The sequence below is a fragment of the Jaculus jaculus genome, chromosome 1, assembly GCF_020740685.1.
Source record: "Jaculus jaculus isolate mJacJac1 chromosome 1, mJacJac1.mat.Y.cur, whole genome shotgun sequence".
In the NCBI taxonomy this organism is placed as follows: Eukaryota; Metazoa; Chordata; class Mammalia; order Rodentia; family Dipodidae; genus Jaculus; species Jaculus jaculus.
This window is the reverse complement of record NC_059102.1, coordinates 237,178,821-237,200,341: the sequence shown is the minus strand read 5'-3', so window position 1 is coordinate 237,200,341 and position 21,521 is coordinate 237,178,821. Positions and strand designations below refer to the sequence as shown.

Here is a 21,521-nt window from a genome sequence, read left to right as displayed (position 1 = left end):
GCTCTTCTTATCTTATATTATGTATGGCTAGTGCTTAACCAGTGAGCCATCTCCCCAACCCGCTTCCTACAATATGTATAGCTGCTCGTTCATTTGACTTATACCTGAGGTTGGACCAAGTGACAACTGTAAACACAAGCAGTACTAGACAAGTGGAGGGGGAAAAGCTAATAACACCTTATACGAGATCTGACTAAGGAATCCAAAAATCTTCAAACTTTTGAAAGCCAAAAGGCTCTTCAAAAAGATTGTAGTTTTACATTTTTGGCAGAAGTCCAAGATGTAAAACAGAGAAAGTGAAGCCTCTGAGAGGAAAAAAAAGAACAAAGGATGAGCTGTCTTTCTTCATGCCCTGGGGTCCCCCACCCTACCCCAGCCCTGGCAGGCATACCTGGAGACTGCCTGGGCTTAAGTGGGCACATTTTGAGAACCCTGGTGTCCAGTCACCTCTATCTGCAAAAGAAGAAATCAAGTTCCTGAGGCTTAGGGATTTACCAAGGTTGTACATTCTTCCCCACTCCACCAGGATGGCTCAAACATTGATAATTTTTCCAAAACAACCTGTTGGCTAAATACATGAGACGACTTTGGCAGAGGGGTCAACTCCCTAAAAATTTACTTTCTCAAGCTATCAGTCTGACCACATATCTGCCGTTTGCCCACCTTTCTTTACCCTTCCTTCCTTCCTCCTTTCCTTCCTTCCTTCCTTCCTAAAATGCTTTAAGAAAACCACAGCACTGAAAAGAAAAAAGAGCTTCATTACAGCTATGGCACATGCATGGTATGGTTTGCGTGAACTTGCTGCAGCTACAGCTTTTTTATTTATTTATTTATTTATTTATTTATTTTGTTTTTTTTGAGGTAGAGTCTCACTCTAGCTCAGGCTTTCCTGAAATTCACTACATAGTCTCAGGGTGGCCTTGAACTCATGGCAGTCTTCCTACCACTGCCTCCCAAGTGCTGGGATTAACGGCATACGCCTCCATGCCCAGCTTTATGAATGTTTCTTCTTAGCTAACACTGATGGAGGTGATCTTTCTGTGTGAAAAGTGTACTAGCAAAGAACCTGTGCCAAGACCTAACTTGAAGAAGAAGATGTTCCTATCTGCTTAACTTTACAGCACTGCCTCCAATTATCCCTGGGGAGACAGTTGTATATCACTATCTGTTGTTGGTATTTATGATTTTGTACTTTTTTAAAGTTTTTTCGAGATAGGGTCTTGCTCTAGCCCAGACCGACCTGGAATTGACTATGTAGTCTCAGGGTGGCCTTGAACTCATAGCAGTAAGTCTTCTACCTCAGCCTCCCAAGTCCTGGCATTAAAGGCATGCCCCACCACGCCTGGCTATACTATGCTTCTTTGATTTCCATAAAATGTACACTTGAGCCGCTTTGATTCATTTCTCAAATACAAATCTTATGAAGGCAGAACTTCTGGTTCCTAGTGCAGAAGTCAGAACACAAAGTGACAGAAGGCTCCTCAGGCCCATGTGGGTGAAAGGTAGTGACATACGAAATGTGTGACACATGTGAACTGTAAGAAGACCACGTCAATGGGGATGGCTCAGCTGTTAAGGCATTCACCTGCAAAGCCAAATGACCCAGGTTCAATTCCCCAGTATCCACATAAAGTTAGATGCAGTAGGTGGCCTGAGTATCTGGGCTTCATTTGCAGTGGCTAGAGGTGCACCCATTCTCTCTATCTGCCTCTTTCTCTCTGTCAAATATATACGTTCCTATTCAGAACTGTTCTCATGACTATTGTTACCAAGATAGATTTTTTTTTTTTAATTTGGTTTTTCAAGTTAGGGTTTCACTCTAGCCCAGGCTGACCTAGAATTCACTAGGTAGTATCGGGGTGGCCTCGAACGCACAGTGATCCTCCTACCTTTGCCCCTTAAGTGCTGGGATTAAAGGCATGTATCACCACACCCAGGTACCAAGACAGATCTTACTTGTGAAATTTTGAACATCAGAGCATATAAGATTAGATTACCAACCACAGAGCAAATCAAAGGACAGTAGAATTCAGACAAGGATTGAGCCCTTCCTCAAAGGACTTGAAGTTTTGAAACTTCCTACACAGTCTCGCCCTCTGTCCCCACTCAAACTCATGCCTTTTGTATGCTAAGCAGACCTTCTGTCATGGATGTCAGGCATTCAGTTATCATAGGTAATATACTGGGTGCTTCCTACTAGAGACTGTGAGGAACCCTCAGTCACCCCTACATGGCCATTCCTCACCAAGGGCACAGTCTTATAGCAGAATCTTAGTCCCAGTCTCCAATAAGAGTTACAAACCAAGCCAGGTATGGTGGACACTGGTAATATTCCCAGCACTTGAGAGCTGAGGCAGACAGAAACACACACACACACACACACACACTCACACACATACCCCCAAAGATGCAAACTATCCTTGTATGAATGACATTTATATAAGATATTCATCATAGTGCTGTTAGTATCAAGTAAGATTTGAAAGCAGATCAAGTGTGGTGGTGTACTCAGAGGCAGAGGTAGGAGGATCACATGAGTTTGAGGGCACTGTGAGACTTTGTAGTGAATCCCAGGTCAGCCTGGGCAAGAGCGAGGTCCTACCTTAAAATAACAAACAAACAAACAAACAAACAAAAAAATTGAAAACATCTGCAAGTGTCTGTCTGTTGTAGTCAGCTTCACATCCCTGGGATGAACATCCAAACCAGGCACAGCTGAGGGGAGGGAGGGATTTACTGCAAGCTTACAGATCCAGGGGAAGTTCTATCAATGGTGGGAGAAGCTGCTACCGAGCATCCAAGCAGAGAGAAACACCCAGAGAAAAACAAAACCAGCAGGCACAAACCTGGCAGCAAAAGCAGGGATCTTAGCAGAGCTCAGACCTCTCTTCTTACCTTTTGGCTAGAATTCAGATCCTCCTCCAAAACACCTTAAGGCTGGACTCCAGAATCCCACCCCCAGAGACAGCTCCTCCAGTCAGGTGGCTGGAGACAAGCTTTAATAAAACACTTGGGTCTGTGGGGGACATACATTCAAACTACCACACTGCCTAAGGGAACTACTTAACTGAATTATGGACAGCTAATACAATGGAATACAATAAAATCATTAAATAAAATGAGAACACTCTTTATGAAATGAACCAGAATTGGTTACAAATAAGAAACCAAGTTGGGCTGGAGAGATAGATCAGCAGTTAAGTCATTTGCCTGCAAAGCTTAATGACCTGGGTTCAATTCCCCAATACCCACATAAAGCCAGATGCACAAAATGACGCATCCATCTGGAGTTCATTTGCAGTAGCTAGAGGGCCTGGTGTGCCCATTCCCTGTCTCTGTTCTCTCTGTATCTCTGTGTGCAAAGGAATAAACAAAATCTTTTTTTAGTAAAAACTTAAAAAAAAAAAAAAGAAATCAAGAACCAGGCATGGTGGAGCATGCATTTAATCCTAGCACTTGGGAGGCAGAGGTAGGAAATTAGGTCAAGGCCACCCTGAGACTACATAGTGAATTCCAGGTAGACCTGGGCTAAAACCCTACCTTGAGAAAAAAAAAAAGAAAAAAGAAAAAGAAACCAATTGTAGAATAATAGATAATGCTACTATGAGGGTGGGTGCAGTGAAGAAAAGGCAGATTTGGTGGGCCCTGCAGGCTACACAACTGACCAGCCAAGTAAGATGTGTTCACTGGTACAATGCTGTCATGACTGTTAGGAAAGTAACCAACTGCTCTCTGATTGGAATCAAGGCCTGCTCTAAGGGAAGGAATTCATGCCTGGTATGGAAACATAGTCTAAAACCTAAAACTGGGGAGGTCATAGGCACTAGGAAGCTAAATGATTGTATTGTGCCCATCAAATTACCCTCTAAATATTTATATTCAGGGCTGGAGAGATGGCTTAGCAGCCAAGGCACTTGCCTGTGAAGACTAGGGACCTAGGTTCAACTCCCTAGAGCCTACATAAGCCAGGTGCTCATGGTGGTTCATGCGTCTGGAGTTCATTTGCCATGGCTAAAGGCCCAGATGTGCCCAATTCTCTCTCCCCCACCTCTCTGTAATAATAAATAAAAATATTTATGTTCATCCTGATAGATTAGTGCTATTCTCAGCTTTGATCAGAGAAGTTTCTTTTTACAGTGGGTGGTGACTACTAGAAAGACCCAAAACTCTGACATCAAAGTGCTGAGAATAAGTGACTGTTGAATGTTCAGTACTAAGTGAGACATCTACACCTCTTCCAAGGCTTAGAGACATTACCAGAGAAAAGACAGAAAAAAATGTAAGATCCAGACGATGTGGAGGAGGGCTATAGAATGCTATTTTCTGGACAATGGCATGGCCATTGCATTAATGATCTCACAGTGACAGTTGTTACTCCAACAAGACTGGGACCAACAACGGTCCCTGATGGGCGGTGGGGGAGCACGTGAGTACCCCACCCCTCCCTGAGGAATTATTGGCAATTCATCTTTGCTGAAGGCGTAGGACACATTATCTTCAGTGGTGTTGATAAAGGTGATGGTTTGAATAGATGGCACCCAATATATTCAGTTTTTTATTTGTTTATAGTTTGCATTTGCAGCCACCTGGCTAGAGGCAGTGTCACTGGATGAATCTTAAGGTGTGGTGGTGGGTTTCAGATTTCAATCTAAAGATATGCAAAGTGTGCCTAGCTGGAGTTCCTAAAGTGTGCTATGTGGCTTTTGGCTTTTTGGCTTGTGATTCTCTCTCTCTCTGCTTGGTCCTATGAAAGCAGGCCAGCTTCTTCTGCCATTATGGAACTTCCCCTGAATCTGTAAGCTTCAATAAATCCCTTCCTCCATAACTGTGCTTGGTCTGAAGGTCCATCTCAGTGAACCTGAAGCTGTCTGCTACAGAGGGGGACACATCTTCAGTGGTGTTGATAAAGCATGGTAGCTCCAGGCATGATGGCACATGCTTTTAATCCCAGCACTTAAGAGGCAGAGGTAGGAAGACTGCTGTGAGTTTGAGGTCATCCTGGAGCTCCAGGTCAGCCTGGGTTACACTGAGGACCTTACCTCAAACATACACACAAAAGAATAGGAGCAAGGTAGCTTTTATATATACATGTATATATATATATATATATATGTATATATATATATATATACATACATACATACACATATACATACACATGTACACACACATCTATATGTATATGTATATATATACATGCACACATATATGTAGTCAGCAAGGACAGAGGCCCAAGAAGATGCCATCTTACCTGACCTGGCAGGACTAGAACCTGTGTTTGCCTCAGTCTCAACCAAGATGGCTGCAACAGCATCCAAGGACAACTTCCTGCCTCTTCAAATTTTCCCAGGCTTACCGTACCTATGGGCTTCTCCTTCCTGAATCAGGCTTTTGAGCCCACCATCCAATCAGGTCTCTCCCTTTCATACACCTGACTCTGATCATGAGGCTCATCCTAATTGGATGTTTACCCCATATAAAGAAACCTAAGCACATGTATAAATCTCTTTTGGGTCCTCGCAGCCTGGAGTGTTGTTGGCCTCTGGCCCTTTTGGCTGTTTCCCTATGTGAGGGGGGTACTCTTGGCCTCCTATCCCCATTCCTAGCCAAGATGGGATGTGTGTGTGGGGGAATCTTTTTTTTGTCTGGGGACTTTCCCTGCTTTTCTTGCTCACTCGCTTGCTTTCTCTTTCTCTCCCTGTATGTGTATGTCCAGACTTTTCCCTATGTGAGGGAGATTTTTTTTTTTTTTGTCTTCCCTCCCCTTTTCCAGCCAAGCTGGAAGAGGGAGAATTTATTTATTTATTCATTTATTTATTTGCAAGCAGAGAGAGATAAAAGATAAGAGAGACAGATAGAGAGATAATGGGCACTCCAGGGCCTCCAGCCACATGTGCCCCTTGTACATCTGGTTTAAGTGGGTCCTGGGGGATCAAACCTGGGTCTTTTGGGTTCGCAGGCAAACACCTTAACCACTAAGCCCAAGACTTTCCTTTGATTTGGACTTCCTTTTGGATCCTAACTTGCCTTCCTTTTGGATCCTAACCCTCCCCCAATAAACCTCATAATTAATAATTTACTCTTCTATCAGTCTGCATTTTCAGTTCTCTGAGAATTTAGACAAGGACCCAAGGTTGGGATCCACAAGCCTGGGGATCTCTTGGGTTATTATGGAATCAAATCCCACCCTCGTCTTCAAAACTGTCACATCAGTGTAGCCACTAGTAAGTTGCCCATGCTCTGTTAACTAGCTCTACCCATGCTCATGCAAGCAACCTAATTACATGCAATGGAACACACACACAACATCAAAGTACAAGCAGGAGTAGTTGGAAAGAAGAAAAAGTTGGGAGGACAAGAGATAGTAATGGAAGGTGATCAAAATGCACACATGTACAAAATTATTAATACATAAGATAATTTTTAAATTATTTCTTTATTTGAAAAACAGAATAAGTATGATAGGGCCTTTTGCAAGTGACAACAAACTTCAGATGCATAAGCCACTTTGTGCATCTGGCTTTATATGGGTACTAGGGGATCAAATTTGGACAGCCAGGCATTGCAACAAAGTGCCTTGAACCACTGAGCTATCTCCCCAGCCCCCCCCCCCCACAAAAAAAGTTAAAACAAAATAAGAAAAAGCAGGCAAAGAACACAAGGTTTCTTATATACATATGAAACTTCTTCAGAGGTTATAAAACTCCTGACTGGCTTTTTCTAAAAAGAGGCACTAGAGAGCTAGGGAAATGGCTTAGTGGTTAAGGCGTTTGCCTGTGAAGCGTAAGGACCACAGTTTGATTCCCCAGGTCTCACACAAGCCAGATGCATGATGGAGTGCAGTGTCTGGAGTTCATTTGCAGTGGCTACAGGCTGCCCATTCTCTCTTTTTGTCTATCTGCCCCCCTCTCTCTCAGATAAATAAGTAAATAAAAAATTTTTTTAAAAGAGGCACTAGACCGTGAGGACAGGCTTGAGATGCCTTATAATATACTTTTTTTTTTTTTTTTTTTTTGAGGTAGGGTCTTGCCCTAGCCCAGGCTGACCTGGAATTTACTATGTAGTCTCAAGCTGGCCTCCAACTCATAGTGGTCCTCCTACCTCTGCCTCCTGAGTGCTGGGATTAAAGGCATGTGCCATCATGCCCAGCTACCTTTAAATTGATACCTTAAAGAGCAAAGAACGTTGAGTGAGTAAGGTATGGTGATACTATAATCCCAGCACTCAGGAGACTAAGGCAGGAAGATTGAGAGTTTAGAACCTCTCAAAAAATCTAAGGACTGGGGATGTAGCTCAGCAATGGGGACTGTTGCAGTCCTGTTCACATTGCTGTTAGAAATCACCCAACCAAGAGCAGCTTCTGGGAAAAAGAGATTTATTTTGGCTTACAGGCTCGAGGGGAAGCTCCATGATGGCAGGAGAAAACAATGGCATGAGCAGAGGGTGGACATCACCCTCTGGCCAACAGAAGGTGGACCACAGCAACAGGAGGGTGTGCCAAACACTGGCATGGGGAAACTGGCTATAAAGCCCATAAGCCTGCACCCAACAATACACTCCCTCCAGGAGGCATTAATTCCCAAATATCCATCAGCTGGGAACCTAGCATTCAGAACACCTAAGTTTATGGGGGACACCTGAATCAAACCACCACATTCCGCCCCTGTCCCCCATAAACTGATATCCATACATGATGTAAAATACAATGCATTCATATCATTTTAAAAGTCCCCATAGTTTTTATCAATCCCAAAGATGTTCAAACATCCCCATAGTTCAAGATCTTTTAACTGAGCCATAATACCAAAAAATAACCTCAAAAAACCCATAATGGCACAGAATAAATTTTCACACTGCAATAGATGGCACTGGGCATAGCAAAGAAACATTCAACCAATACAAGATTTAAACAACCAGGACAAACATCAAACTCTGTAGCTTCAAGTCCAACAACTCTAGCCAGTGACAAATCTTCAAGTCCGATAATTCTAACCAGCAACAAGTCTCTGGCATTCCAATTCCGCCACTCCAGCTAGGCTACTCATAGTCCTGGGAAACTTCATCGGGACCAGCAGCTCCTCGACAGCCATCTCATGGTCCCGGCATCTCCACTGGGTCTCCACTGCAAGCCACGGTTCATCCTCATGGCCCCATGGGGTCTCCATGCAGGCAACCAGCAAACCTGCTTCACACTGCCCATGGCCATTTCCAAAACACAAGACCGTGTTACAAACTCAATGACCCTCTTTCCAGCATTTCTTATACTCCACGATACCAGGTAGGGTGCCAATTTGTTAATCCAGGGGGGAATAAAGCCAACTCTGAAGAACAGGACACTCCTTGAGCACTCAGGCCCCTTCAAAAGAGTCTACATTCTTCCTGTTGCCCCAGCGCAGGTCAGCTAGCCCAGTCTCAAAGGTTGTAATCTATCAGTTGCAGCTGAACGGGCAGCAGTTCACCCAAAGATTTTTCTTTCTGTGCCATATTCCTCTGCTCACACCAGTTCTTTTCTACGCAAAGCAACCTTGCACAACTTCTCAGGACACGGGCATAAGAGCAAGCTTCTCACACAAACTGCTAGCCCAGTCCAAGCACAGCTCTTTCTCACCCTCATGAGCCAAACCTCACAGTCCATAGTTCTGATTAGAATAGTCCATCAAGCTGCACTTACAGCACTGCAAGTTATCTCTTAGGCCAAGGTTTCAAATCCTCCCACAGTCCTCTTGAAAATCAGCTCCCAAAGACCAAAGTCACACAGTCAAGTGTCTAGCAGCAATCCCACTCCTCGGTACCACTTTACTGTTGCAGTCCGGTTCACATTGCTGTTAGAAATCACCAACCAAGAGCAGCTTCTGGGAAAAAGAGATCTATTTTGGCTTACAGGCTCGAGGGGAAGCTCCATGATGGCAGGGAAAACGATGGCATGAGCAGAGGGTGGACATCACTCCCTGGCCAACAGAAGGTGTACCACAGCAACAGGAGGGTGTGCCAAACACTGGCATGGGGAAACTGGCTATAAAGCCCATAAGCCCGCCCCCAACAATACACTCCCTCCAGGAGGCATTAATTCCCAAATATCCATCAGCTGGGAACCTAGCATTCAGAACACCTAAGTTTATGGGGGACACCTGAATCAAACCACCACAGGGACATTTGCCTAACATGCATAAGGCCCTTAGATCAACCCCCAGTGGTACAAAAAAAAAAAAAGGTATTAAATGAGATTTTAAAAATAAGGAAGTTCTTCTTAATCTAAGAGATACAGAGAAGGTTGTTCATTCAACTTTCTTGTGGATTTTAGTGTTAGCCAGGGATTGGGCTAACCCTATAACCCACAATTTAGAGGGTTGAGGCAGGAAGATCACTAGCTCCAGCCCTGGACACATGTGATACCTTGTTTCTAAATGGAAGGAAGGAAGGATGGATGGATGGATGGAATAAGAATCTTTCCTCTCAGAAGCCGGGTGTGGTGGTGCATGCCTTTAATTCCAGCTCTCAGGATGCAGCGGTAGGAGGATCACTGTGAGTTCAAGGCCACCCTGAGACTACAGAATTAATTCCAGGTCAGTCTGGACCAGAGTGAGACCCTACCTCGAAACCACCCCCCCACAAAAAAAAAAGAAGAAAAAAAAGAATCTTTCCTCTCAGGTGGTGGCTTTGGTGCTCTCACATAGAAGCTATTGAAGAAAGAGAAGGACTCAAGATAATCTAGTTGCTTACTTCAGAAAAATATTTATTTTGGTCTGAAAGTCAAGGGTAGGACAGTCCTTCTTAGTTGCCATCAAGAAATAGGCTTGGAGGCTGGAGGAATGGCTTAGCAATTAAGGCATTTGCCCACAAAGCTAAAGGACCCAGGTTTGATTCCCCAGGACCCACGTTAGTCAGCTGTACAAGGAGGCACATGTGTCTGGAGTTTGTTTGCAGTGGCTGGAGGCCCTGATGCACCCATTCTCTTTCTCTCTCCCCCCCCCCTTTCTCAAATAAATAAGTAAAGGTGTGTGCTGCCACATCCAGACAGTCCAATAAGCTCAATTATTAAAAGAAGAAGAAGAAGAAGAAGAAGAGGAGGAGGAGGAGGAGGAGGAGGAGGAGGAGGAGGAAGAAGAAGAAGAAGAAGAAGAAGAAGAAGAGGAAGAAGAAGAAGAAAAGAAGAAAAGAAATGGGCCCGGACTTCCGGTTGAGATGGCACTGTAGGAAACCATACCAAAGCAGGCTGGTAGAGAAAAAGCCCCCCCCCCAAAAAAAAAAAAACAGCAAAATACACTCGTCTACTAAAAAGTGAGGTGTATAAGAAATTATCAACTGCAGCAGAGAAGTAGGACAGATTCAGGTGGCTCCAGCAGCAGCGGAACCAGGTCTATATGGCCATAGCTGGAAGGCTAGGCCTGAACCGCAGGAAAAGAAATGGACTTGACTGGGTATGATGGTGCATGCCTTTAATCCCAGCACTCCAGAGGCCCAGAGAGGAGAACTGTGAATTTGAGCAACACCCTACTTTGAAACCACCCCCCCAAAAAAGAAAGAAAGGAAGGAAGGAAGGAAGGAAGGAAGGAAGGAAGGAAGGAAGGAAGGAAGGAAGGAAGGAAGGAAGGAAGGGGAGAAGAAATGGGCTTGTTAGTACTAGAAAAATTGCTCAGTGATTAAAGGTGGTTGCTTTCAAAGCCTGCCTACCCAGTACTCCAGTAAAGCAAGAGCCACAAAAATGGCACATGCATTTGGAGTTCATTTGCAGGAGTAAGAAGCCGTGGTGCACCCATTCTATCTCTCTCTCCATATATATACTTATGTAACCCCTCCACTGAACCCCTTCTTTTTAATTAATTAATTTTTAAAATGGGCTTGTCACATTGACAGTTTAGGTTCTAATGGTGTCATCAGAACCAGACTTCACCTCCTATAACTGAAAATGTTCAGTTCTTGGCACTGAAGAGAAAGAGGAGGGAAGGAAGGAAGGAAGGAAGGAAGGAAGGAAGGAAGGAAGGAAGGAAGGAAGGAAGGAAGGAAGGAAAGGATAAGGGGAGAGAGGGAGGAGAAAAGGGAGAGAAAAAAAAGGAAGGAAGAATATTAACATTCAAACTTTTATTGTAAATAGTAAGGAAAGGCATTAAATGTAGCCACAATTTAGATGTTGTTTTGGGTTTGATCCCCAGCACTTTTTTTTTTTTTTAAATATATATATAGGGTCTCATTCTAACCCAGGATGGCCTCAAACTCTGCTTCCAATGTGCTGGGATTAAAGGCATGTGCTACCACACCCAGCTTCCCAGCATTTTTAAAAATTAAAACTAAAATTTTTTATACTTTGAACTTGGGAAAAATTCTTTTGTCTGACCAGTGGGAAGATCAGCCTCTCGAGGACTCACCCCAAACCAGGAATTTCCACTGTTCAGATCTAGCAAGGACACTGAACAAGGAGGCGGCTTATGATTGAGGAATGCTGATAAAACAGGAGGGTACAGAGAAGCAAGGCAGCAAGTGAGTTCCTCATCCTGATTCTATTTAATCCCTGGTCATAGTATCTTACTATATTTTTATTGATTGTTTGATTGGTTTTTCAAGGTAGAGTCTTCCTCTAGCCCAAACTGACCTGGAATTCACTATGTAGTCTCAGCCTTCCAAGTGCTGGGATTAAAGGCATGCACCACATCTAGCCATTACATCTTTTTTTTTTTTTTTTAAGCCTGCATTAGCATCTTTTGCAAACTGGAATCATAATAGCTGCCTCCAGGTTTTCCTGGATTCTTGCAATGACCAAAAGATAGCAAGAATACAAAAACAAACAATCAGGGCTGGAGAGATGGCTCAGCTGTTAAGGCATTTGCCTGCAAAGCCAAAGGACCCAGGCTTGATTCCCCAGTACCCACATAAACCAGATGCACCAGGGGGCATATGCATCTGGAGTTCATTTACAGTGGCTAGAGACCCTGGCATGCCCATTCTCTCTCTCTCTCTCTCTCTCTCTCCCTCCCTCCCTCTCTCTCTCTCTCTCTCTCTCTCTCTGCTTACAAATTAATTAATTAATTAAATAAATGTTTAAAAACAAACAAACTTCACAACCAGCTACACAGACAAGCTGTGCCTACTTGTGTAATAGTGGCATGACTCTATTTGGGTAACTAAACACTCTCTGATTGCATTTGAGTTCAGCTCCACAGGAAGGAATTCATGCCTGCTACTGGAAACCTACTCATCAGGCTCATGGGCTGCAAGGGAGAAGCAACTACTGTTGTTTGACTAAATAGATATGTTGTGCCCATCAAATTGCCCTCTAAATACTTAACTTTATGCCCCTAGAATAGTATTGCTCTCACTCAAGAATCTTCTCTTTTCAGGTGGTGGTAACTACTGGGCAGTCTCAAAACTCATCAAAGTGCTGATAAGAAGTGACAGTCAAGGGTTCAGCACTAAATAATGTATCTCTATTATACCAGCCAAGGCTCAGGGCACAATACAGTAGAGGCGATGTAAAAACGTAGGAACCAAAAAAAGAATGTAGCAACCAGAAGATGGAGACCATTGCATTCATGACCTCACAGCAGCTGTTATGACCTGCACAACATTTGACCCATCAACATGTCATGGATAATAAAGGGTGAAAAAACATCAAAGTAAAAGAGGGACTAGTTGGAAAGAAGGGGTTCACTGAAAGGAATATCAATAAAAATATTTAAGGGGCAGGGGAGATGGGTCAGTGGGTAAAGGTACTTGCTTTCAAAGTCTGTCAGCCTAGGTTCAATTCCCTAGTGCTCACATAAAGCCAGATGCAGAGTGACACATGTGTGGTACAAGTGCATCCATTCACATACAACTTACATATACACATGCAAATAAAAATTTCAAAGATTTAAAAAAAACTTTTTTTGAGGTGGGGGTCTCACTCAAGCCCAGGCTAACCTGGAACTTACTCTGTAGTCCCAGGCTAGCCTCCAGCTCATGGCAATCCTTCTACCTCTTCCTCCACTAGTACTAGGATTAAAGGTGTGTGCCACTATACCTGGCTCTTCAAAGTTTTTTGAAAGTACTTTTAAATGATAAAGCACTAGACAAGGTTAGGCTAATGGACACAAGGAAAAATACCTTTTGATAATTGTTTTTATTCACAAGAAGAAATATAATCTTTATGATCAAATGGATCAGAATTTTCTAGATCTACCTCTGCTGAATAATTTATAGAAAGTTCCCCAGCCCTGCTGAGCCTTAGTTTCCTGACTTCAAAATAGGTTAATACTACCTACTGAAGAAGATGCTGTGAGAATTCAGTACATCACGTGCTGTGTACACAAAGCACTCACAAGCGGATGCTCCCCTGCTGAGCCTTGGATCATCATGGTCATGAGAACACTTCAGTGACTGACTCCTTCACCACACTTTATACTACCTGCTCAATGTTTAGGTAAGCACTCCACCACTGAACTACATATGTACCAATCTTCACCTCACAGCCCTTAGATTTTTGAGACAGAATCTCACTATGTAGCTCAGGCTGATCTTGAACTCACTATGTAGCCCAAACTGGTCCCAAATTTGTGATCCTCCTGCCTTAGTCTCTGAGTGCTGGGTTACAGGTATGTATGCTCAATGCTCATGGAAAATAAGTGATCTGGGCTGGAGATGTAGCTCAGTAGTAGGGCTTGCTTGGCATATATGAAGCTCCTAGTCCTATATCTAGCACTGCATACATTGGGTGCATATCTACAATCCCAGAACTTGGAAGTGGAGGCAGGAAGATCAGATGTTCAAGGTCTTCCTTAGCTACATGTAGTTCAAACCTGGCCGGCCTGAGCTACATAAAACCCTGTCTCAAAAACAATAGCAGCATCAGCAACAACAACAAATGTGTGATCATACACTCAGGGGGCTGAGGAAAAAGGATCAGAAGGTCAAGACTAACCTGGACTTAAATACTGAGATAGTATCTCATTCAAACAATCAAAAAATTGCTTTAAAAAATAAAGCCAGGGCTGAGGAGATGGCTTAGCAGTTAAGGTATTTGCCTGCAAAGCCAAAGGATCCCAGTTCGATTCTCCAGGACCCATGTAAGCCAGATACACAAGGGGTACACATGTCTGGAGTTCGTTTGCAGTGGCTGGAGGACTTGGCACACCCATTCTCTCTCTCTCTGCATCTTTCTCTCTTAAATAAATAAATAAAATATAAAAATAAAATAAAATAAAGCCAAGCCAGGCATGATGGGGCACACCTTTAATCCCAGCCCTGAGAAGGCAGAGGTAGGAGGATCACTGTGAGTTCAAGACTAGCCTAATAATACACAGTGAATTCCAGGTCATCTCTGGGATAGAGTGAGACCCTACCTCAATCAATCAATCAATCAATCAATAAATAAATAAATAAATAAAACCAGTGTTGGGGAGATGGCTCAGTGGTTAAAATGCACTTGCCTGCAACGTCTGCTAGCCCAAGTTCAATTCCCCAGCACCCATAAAGCCAGCCACCAAATGGTACATGAATCTGCTATTTGCAGCAGCAAGAGACTCTGGTACACACACACACACAGTAAATAAATAATTTAAATGAAAAAATAAAACCTATTGGTTAGAAAACATATTTTAAGGAGCATAGAGTACATGATTAAGATTAAGAATTAAGACAAGGAACTCAAGCCTGGTACGGTGGCACATGCCTGTAATCCCAGGAGTTGGGAAGCTAAGGCAGGAAGATACATAGTGAGTTCATGGCCAGCCTGGACTACACAGTAAGATCATGTCTCAAAAAAAAAAATAATAATAAATCTGAATAAAGTTCTGGGGAGAAGGCTGTGGATAAAGTGTTTGCTATGCAACTCTGAAAACCTGAGTCCTAATCCTCAGACTCCAGGTAAAAGCCAGAAGCTATGCCTATGGCAAGAAAGGAGAATTTCCTGGAAGCTCACAGAGTGGTAAGCAACAATGAAGACCTGCCTCGAATGAGGTGGAACAGAAGACTCACCCTAAAGTTGTCCTCTGACCTCCACATGTGCATTTCTGCCCTCCTACACTTCACAACACCAAATACATAAAAATTAAGAAAATAATTAGTAGTAGCATTATTATTAGGGTACTCAGGAATGAAAGTACAATGGTGAACAAAGCTGTTTTGATCCCTGCTGCCCACATGAAACTTAAGAAAGAGGCTCTCTAATCACCTACTACATGTCCTAACTGCCTTTAGAGAAATTAAGGCCCACGTAAGTTAATAGAAGGATCAGGAAAGTAGCTCAGTGGTAGAGTGCTTGCCTAGCATGGAGCAGCTATAGGTTTGATACCTAGTACCCTCCAAAGTGAAATTGCATGATTCCAACACAGACCACTACATACAGCATTAGTGAAGACCAGCCTAGGACTAGCGACAGTTCAATATTATAAACCACTGTTTCTCTAATAGGCTGTGAAAGTAGCATCATTCAGATCCAAACCTTCTGGACGCTTCAGGGCCCTGGAGCACCAGAGTAGATTCCAGAAGTTCATTGGAACTGGCCCAATCATTCCCTACATTCTTGAACTCCACCCTCCTTCAGCCTCCCATTCTTTATGATGTTGTCCTGGCTTGGCCTGCAGTGTGGAACTTTCTGCAAATATCAGGTTGGGTAGTCTGGATGGAGACTGTATGAAAATGTCACATTGCCTACATCACTTCTACTTCCATTGATGCTGAGGAGTCTTAAGGTTGGGTGTCTTGGTAGCTTGTGAAGTGTAGGCTACACTCGGCACTCTCTTTAGGAAAGGAATATGTAATTATAAATTAAGTTAGTGCTGGGAGCTTGGCAAGGTAGAACATGCCTGTAATCCCAGTATCTGGAAGCTGAGGCAGGAGGAATGCCACAACCATGGTACTATAGTGAGTACCAAGCCAGCAAGAACTACAGACAAGACTGTGTTTCAAAAAAAGGTGTGTGGGGGGGGTGGCTTTGCAGGCAAACACCTTAGCCTTTCTCCAGCCCTAAGGACCCAGGTTCAATTCCCCAGTATCCACATAAAGCCAGATCCACAAGGTGGTGCAAGTGTCTGGAGTTCCTTTGCAGTGGCTAGAGGCCCTGGTGCGCCCATTTTTTCTCTATCTGCCTTCCTTTCTCTCTTAAATAAGTAAATAAGATATTTTTTAAAACAAGTAGGGGCTGGGGAGATGGCTCAGCAGTTAACAGTGCTTTCTTACAGGCCTGCTGGTTAAATTTCCCACCACCCATGTACAAAGCCTGTCATGATGCCAGCAGCTATAATCGCTGTGCACCTAAGACAATGGGAAGTGCAGCTAGCAAATCTGGAAGCTGCCAAGTAGCAACAAAAAGATACTCTAGAGGCTGGAGAGGTGGCTCAGAGGTTAAGGCACTTGCCTGCAAATCCTAATGACGTGGGTTCAACTCCTCAGTACCCATGTAAAGCCAGATGCACAAAGTGGTGCATCAATCTAGAGTTCATTTGCAAGAGTTAGAGGCCCTGTTGCACCCATTCTCTCCTTCTCTCCCTCTCTCTCTGCTTGCAAATAAATAACTTTTTTAAAGTGATACTCCAAGGCTGGAGGGATGGCTTAGTGGTTAAGGTGTTTGCCTGCAAAGCCAAAGGACCCAGGTTCGATTCCCCAGGAACCACGTTAGCTAGATGCAGTAGGGATGCACGCTTCTGGAGTTTGTTTGCAGTGGCTGGAGGCCCTGGCGTGCCCATTGTCTCTCTCCCTTGCTCTTTCCCCCTCTTTCTCTGTCAAATAAATAAAAATAAAATAAAGTGATGTTACCTTTAAAAAACAAAAATGTGATACTCTAGCCAGGCATGATGGCACATATTTTTCTTCCCAGTACTAGGGAGGCACTGGTAAGAGAACTGCCACCCTGAGAGTATATACTGAATTCCAGGTCAACCTGGGCTAGAGTAAGACCTTACCTTGAAAAAAACAAAACAAAACAAAACAAACAAACAAACAAAGACAGTCTGTCTGTAGAAGGTGAAACAAGAGGAGAAATACCCTGATTTGTCTTCTGACCTCCACATGCATGCTGTGGCATGGATGCCAAGGCATAGGCGAGCTCATATACACACATCATACACACACAGATACATATACATATAAATAATAAACAAAGTAAGTCAGGAATGGCAACACATGTCTGTAACCCCAGTGCTGTGGCTGGAGAGATGGATTCACAAGGATCACTGGGGCTTACTGGTCAACCAATCTAACTGAAAAACTGGGAAGTTCAAGTGCAGTGAGAGACTCTGAGAAATAAGGCAGAAGTGACAGGGGAAGCCAGGTGATGCTATCCTCTGACTTCTACATGCATGTGTGCATATTAGGCACACATCTGCACACACATGTGTACACACACACCAAACAAACAAAGCAAAAACAACAATTTAAACCTGGGTTTGGTGGTGCACACATTTAATCCCAGCACTGGTGAGGCGAAGGTAGGAAGATTGCCATGAATTCAAGACTACCCTGAGACTACTACATAGTGAATCCAAGTCAGTCTGGGCTATAGCCAGACCCTACCTCAAAAAGACAAACAAAATCCCCAACAACTTGCTTTCTAGCCAATGATGGAAACTCTTGATCTTCCTGTCTGCCCTCACCCTTCCCCCTAGTGCAGGGATTACAAACAGGTACCACCACACTGGGGGTTGAGGCTACTCTTTTCTATTTATGGGAGTAAACACACCCTGAAGTAGCCTCCTCTATGATGGGTACAGTAAACAAGAAAAGTAAACCTAAGAGATTGAGTAAAGGAAAGAGGAGGGCTAATCAAAATCTTAGAGAAGGGGCTGGAGAGATGGCTTAGTGGTTAAGCACTTGCCTGTGAAGCCTAAGGACCCCGGTTCGAGGCTTGGTTCCCCAGGTCCCACGTTAGCCAGATGCACAAGGGGGCGCACGCGTCTGGAGTTCGTTTGCAGAGGCTGGAAGCCCTGGCGCGCCCATTCTCTCTCTCTCCCTCTATCTGTCTTTCTCTCTATGTCTGTTGCTCTCAAATAAATAAATAAAAAATGAACAAAAAATATTTAAAAAAAAAAAGAAAATCTTAGAGAATATGAATAAGTCATGAAACCTACTTTTTTGCACAATGGAACACCCACAAGCCATAGATTGTTACTAGAAAAATTTCAGGGCCAGGGATGGGATACCTTCCAGTGAGTTGTTGGCCAGGAAGATCCCCAATGCTTCCCAAAATATTGCAGGCATTGTCAAGGCTCTTGGTTTCCCAACAGGAATCGATGTTAAGACCCTATTGCTGAGGTCTCCGCATACTTGGGCTGCAAGGTCACTGAGAAATCCTGCTGAGCTGAAAACCTCCATGTAGACCAGCTGAAAAAAGCCAGAAAAAGCTACACTGCATGCAGTTCAATGGGAGAGAAATCACCAGTGGAGATACTCAACAGTGGACACTGCAAGGCTTATATTTGGCCAGCCAGGCCAAATGAGCCAATGGGTACAATAGTGGCATGTCTGTTAGGGGGGAAACCAGCAGCATTCCAATTGGACTAGAGGTCCATTCCACAGGAGGGAATACATGCTTATGCTGAAAACCTACAACAGGGGTAGTCATGAGCTCTATGGCTGTAATGTCTGCTGTTATCTGGCTAAATGTATATACTATGCTCACCAAACTGCCCGGTAAGCACTTCTCTTAATGTTCATTCATACCCATATATTAATGCTACTCTCACTTTTGGTTACAGAAGCTTCTCTTTTCAGATGGTGGTGATCTTGGGATGACTCAGAAGGCACTATAGTGCCAGGAAGAAGTGACAGAGGAGTGCTCATCACTGAAATATCTCTATCACATCTTCCAAGGTTCAGGGTCCATTGCAAAAGAGGTGGCGGAAAGAATGTAAGAGCCAAAGGAAGAGTAGGATTCCTTACAACGTGCTCCTCCAAACACAAAATGGACTAGATAGCCATGACCTCACAGTGCCTGACACTACCTACCTAAGACCATCATAAAGGAGGAAAAGATCATGACATCAGAATAAAAAGAGACTCATTGTGAGGGGGAGGGGCTACAATGTAGAGTGGAATTTCAAAGGGGAAAGTGGGGGAGGGAGGGTATTACCATAGGATATTGTCTATAATTATGGAAGTAGTTAATAAAAATGTATATTAAAAAAATAGGGCTGGAGAGATGACTTTGCAGTTAAGGCACTTGCCTGTGAAGCTAAGGACGTAGGTCTGCTCCTCCAGAAACCAAATAAGCCAAAAGCATATGATGGCTCATGTATCTGGATATAAATAACATAAAATATTAAAAAAAAAAAAAGAAAAGTAAACCTCTCAGATAGGAGAAATTGTCCTCTAAGAAAACACTGCTATACAGCTATGCTTCGAGGAGTTCACGCATGCCAGCACAAGCCTTCAACCACAGAGCTATATTCTATCCTCAGCCCTTTGCTGATATTTTGCTTTGTTTTATGTATTTATGTTTGGGTTTTTGTTTTTTTTTTTTTTGAAACAAGGCCTCTGATAGCCAAGGCTGGCCTCAAATTTTTTATACAAGTGAGAATAACCCTGAACTCCTGATTGTCTTGACTATACCTCCCAAGAACTGGGATTACAGCTGTGTACCACCATGAACAGCTCTCAGCTTCTTTTTTAAAAAAATTATTTTTAAAAGAATAATTTTATTTATTTATACAGTTGCAAGTAGAGACAGACACATGTACTGCTTTGTGTATCTGGCTTTATGTGGGTACTGGAGACTCAAACCCAGGCCTTCAGGCTTTGCAAGCAAGCACCTTTAACCATTGAGCCATCTTTCCAGCCCTCCCCCCTTCTTTTAACATGGTACTTTGAGAACAGATCTTGCACTAAATTGCCCAGGCTGGCTTTGAACTTGTGATCTTACTTCTCGGTTTCCTCGGTGACTGTGCACCACCAGGCCTGGTTCAGGTATATGTATCATATAAAACGAATATACATTCTGCACATCACCTGATTTAATGTGGATACCATGCAATATACTTTGCAAGGTCACAGGCTACTACTGTTAAGGGGAGATTCTGAAGAAAGGCTCTAAATTCAGCTCCCTTTCCAATTCAAAAAAAAAGGGGGGGACTTTGATCTTTGACTAGCAGTCACCTTCTACAGGCTAGATGGCCCAGGAATGAAGCTTAGAGTTTGCCTCTGAACACTTCTCTTTGAATTCCTTTGCCCACAGCACTCCCATCACCCTCCCATTCAGAGGACATAAAGACTGTACAGGACTGCACAAAGGACCCACACACAAGATAAGTAGAGGCCATTTTGTGGTAATTTAGGGATGGGAACGTGTTTCTTGTGTGTGGGGGTGAAAGGGGGCCAATTTTCTTAGGTTGATTCTTCAGGTGAGTCATCTGGGTTTATCCCATGACTTGCATGATGGCTCTCACCTCTCCCCTCCTGGTGGGCAGAGGGAATCATTCATGCAGCCACCATGGCATCTGTCATTTATCGCTTCACCCCCTACAGCCTGCTCTGGCAGGGCCTGGCCTGGAGCTGGCAGAGGCCACAGGAGGAGGAGGAGGAGGGGATGGTGGAAGCCTGTAGCGGCCAGTGGCTGTCGGTTTTCCCAGCTGACTCAACTCCCCACCCCCTCCTCGGGCCACCCGCCCGCCCGCACGCAGCCTCCAGCCTCTTTTAACTTTCCATTTCCAGGCCTCTCGGGCTGCAGGCTCCCGAGGTTGGGAGGGCCCTCTCGCTGCCCCAGGCGCCTGTCTGCAGCCGGGGCTGCCAGGGCACCCTGCCCGCTGCCTGGCGGGCCTTTGCCGAGGCCAATTACACTCTGCTGTCACGGAGAGTTCGGAATATAGGTCAAGGTGCTCTCGGAAGGGCCCCCGGGGAGGATCACCTGACCGGGAGGTGTGTGACTCAGCGGGAAGGGTTGGGAGGGAGGCGGGCAGGGGTGGAGCAGCAACCTCCAGGCTGGTGGGGCCTGCAGGAGGAGGAGAGAGAGGAGGAGGAGGAGGAGGAGGTCCAGTGGCCTGTCAGGCTGATGGTGACCTGAAGGAGGAAGAAGCTGCTGGACACAGAAGGAAAGATGACCTGGGGTGACCCTCTGTGAGGTGGCGTCCAAATGCGCTCCAGCGCCTCCCAGTTCATTGAAAACCACTCCCAGCTCCCGCCGTCCCTGTGGCCGTGAACACCTCATTAGCCACCTCGTTGCTGAAGTGAGAAACCAAATTAACAAACTGCTCATCCCTTCACATTCCCATCTCCCCAGACCCTACGTATCACCCAAAGGCAGCCACCCTGACCAAAGGCAATAACCCCCCCCCACCACCCGGATGCGTACGCCCCCTCCCCACTCCAGGCAGTGTGAAAATTTACTAACCCATTTGATTATAGGTGTCCACAGGGCAGGAGCCTTCTTTCCGGGGTGAGGGAGTTGCTGCTGCATGCACTTAGCTGGACCCACGCAGCAGCTGCTCGGTCCCAGCCTCACTTCCTCTGGCTCCAGCTGCTGGTTCCTCCCAGCCAAGGAGGGAGTTTCCTCATTCTCCGGGCTCTTTGCTAAGCCGAGCAGGCCACCCCCCCCCCCCCCCCAGCAGCTCACCACCCTGTGC

The 21,521-nt window shown here is 44.5% G+C and overlaps 1 protein-coding gene across 7 annotated transcripts in view; it reads right to left on the bottom strand.

The window, feature by feature from the left end:
• Window positions 1-21,418, bottom strand: part of Chd9 (chromodomain helicase DNA binding protein 9) — a 268,879-nt gene extending 247,461 nt beyond the window's left edge. For all 7 annotated transcript variants that reach the window (XM_045161271.1, XM_045161280.1, XM_045161276.1 and 4 more), the window contains exon 1: window positions 21,290-21,418. The gene's annotated coding sequence lies outside the window, so the exon portion shown is untranslated. The remainder of the gene's footprint in view (window positions 1-21,289) is intronic.
• Between the last annotated feature and the right edge of the window lie 103 nt (window positions 21,419-21,521).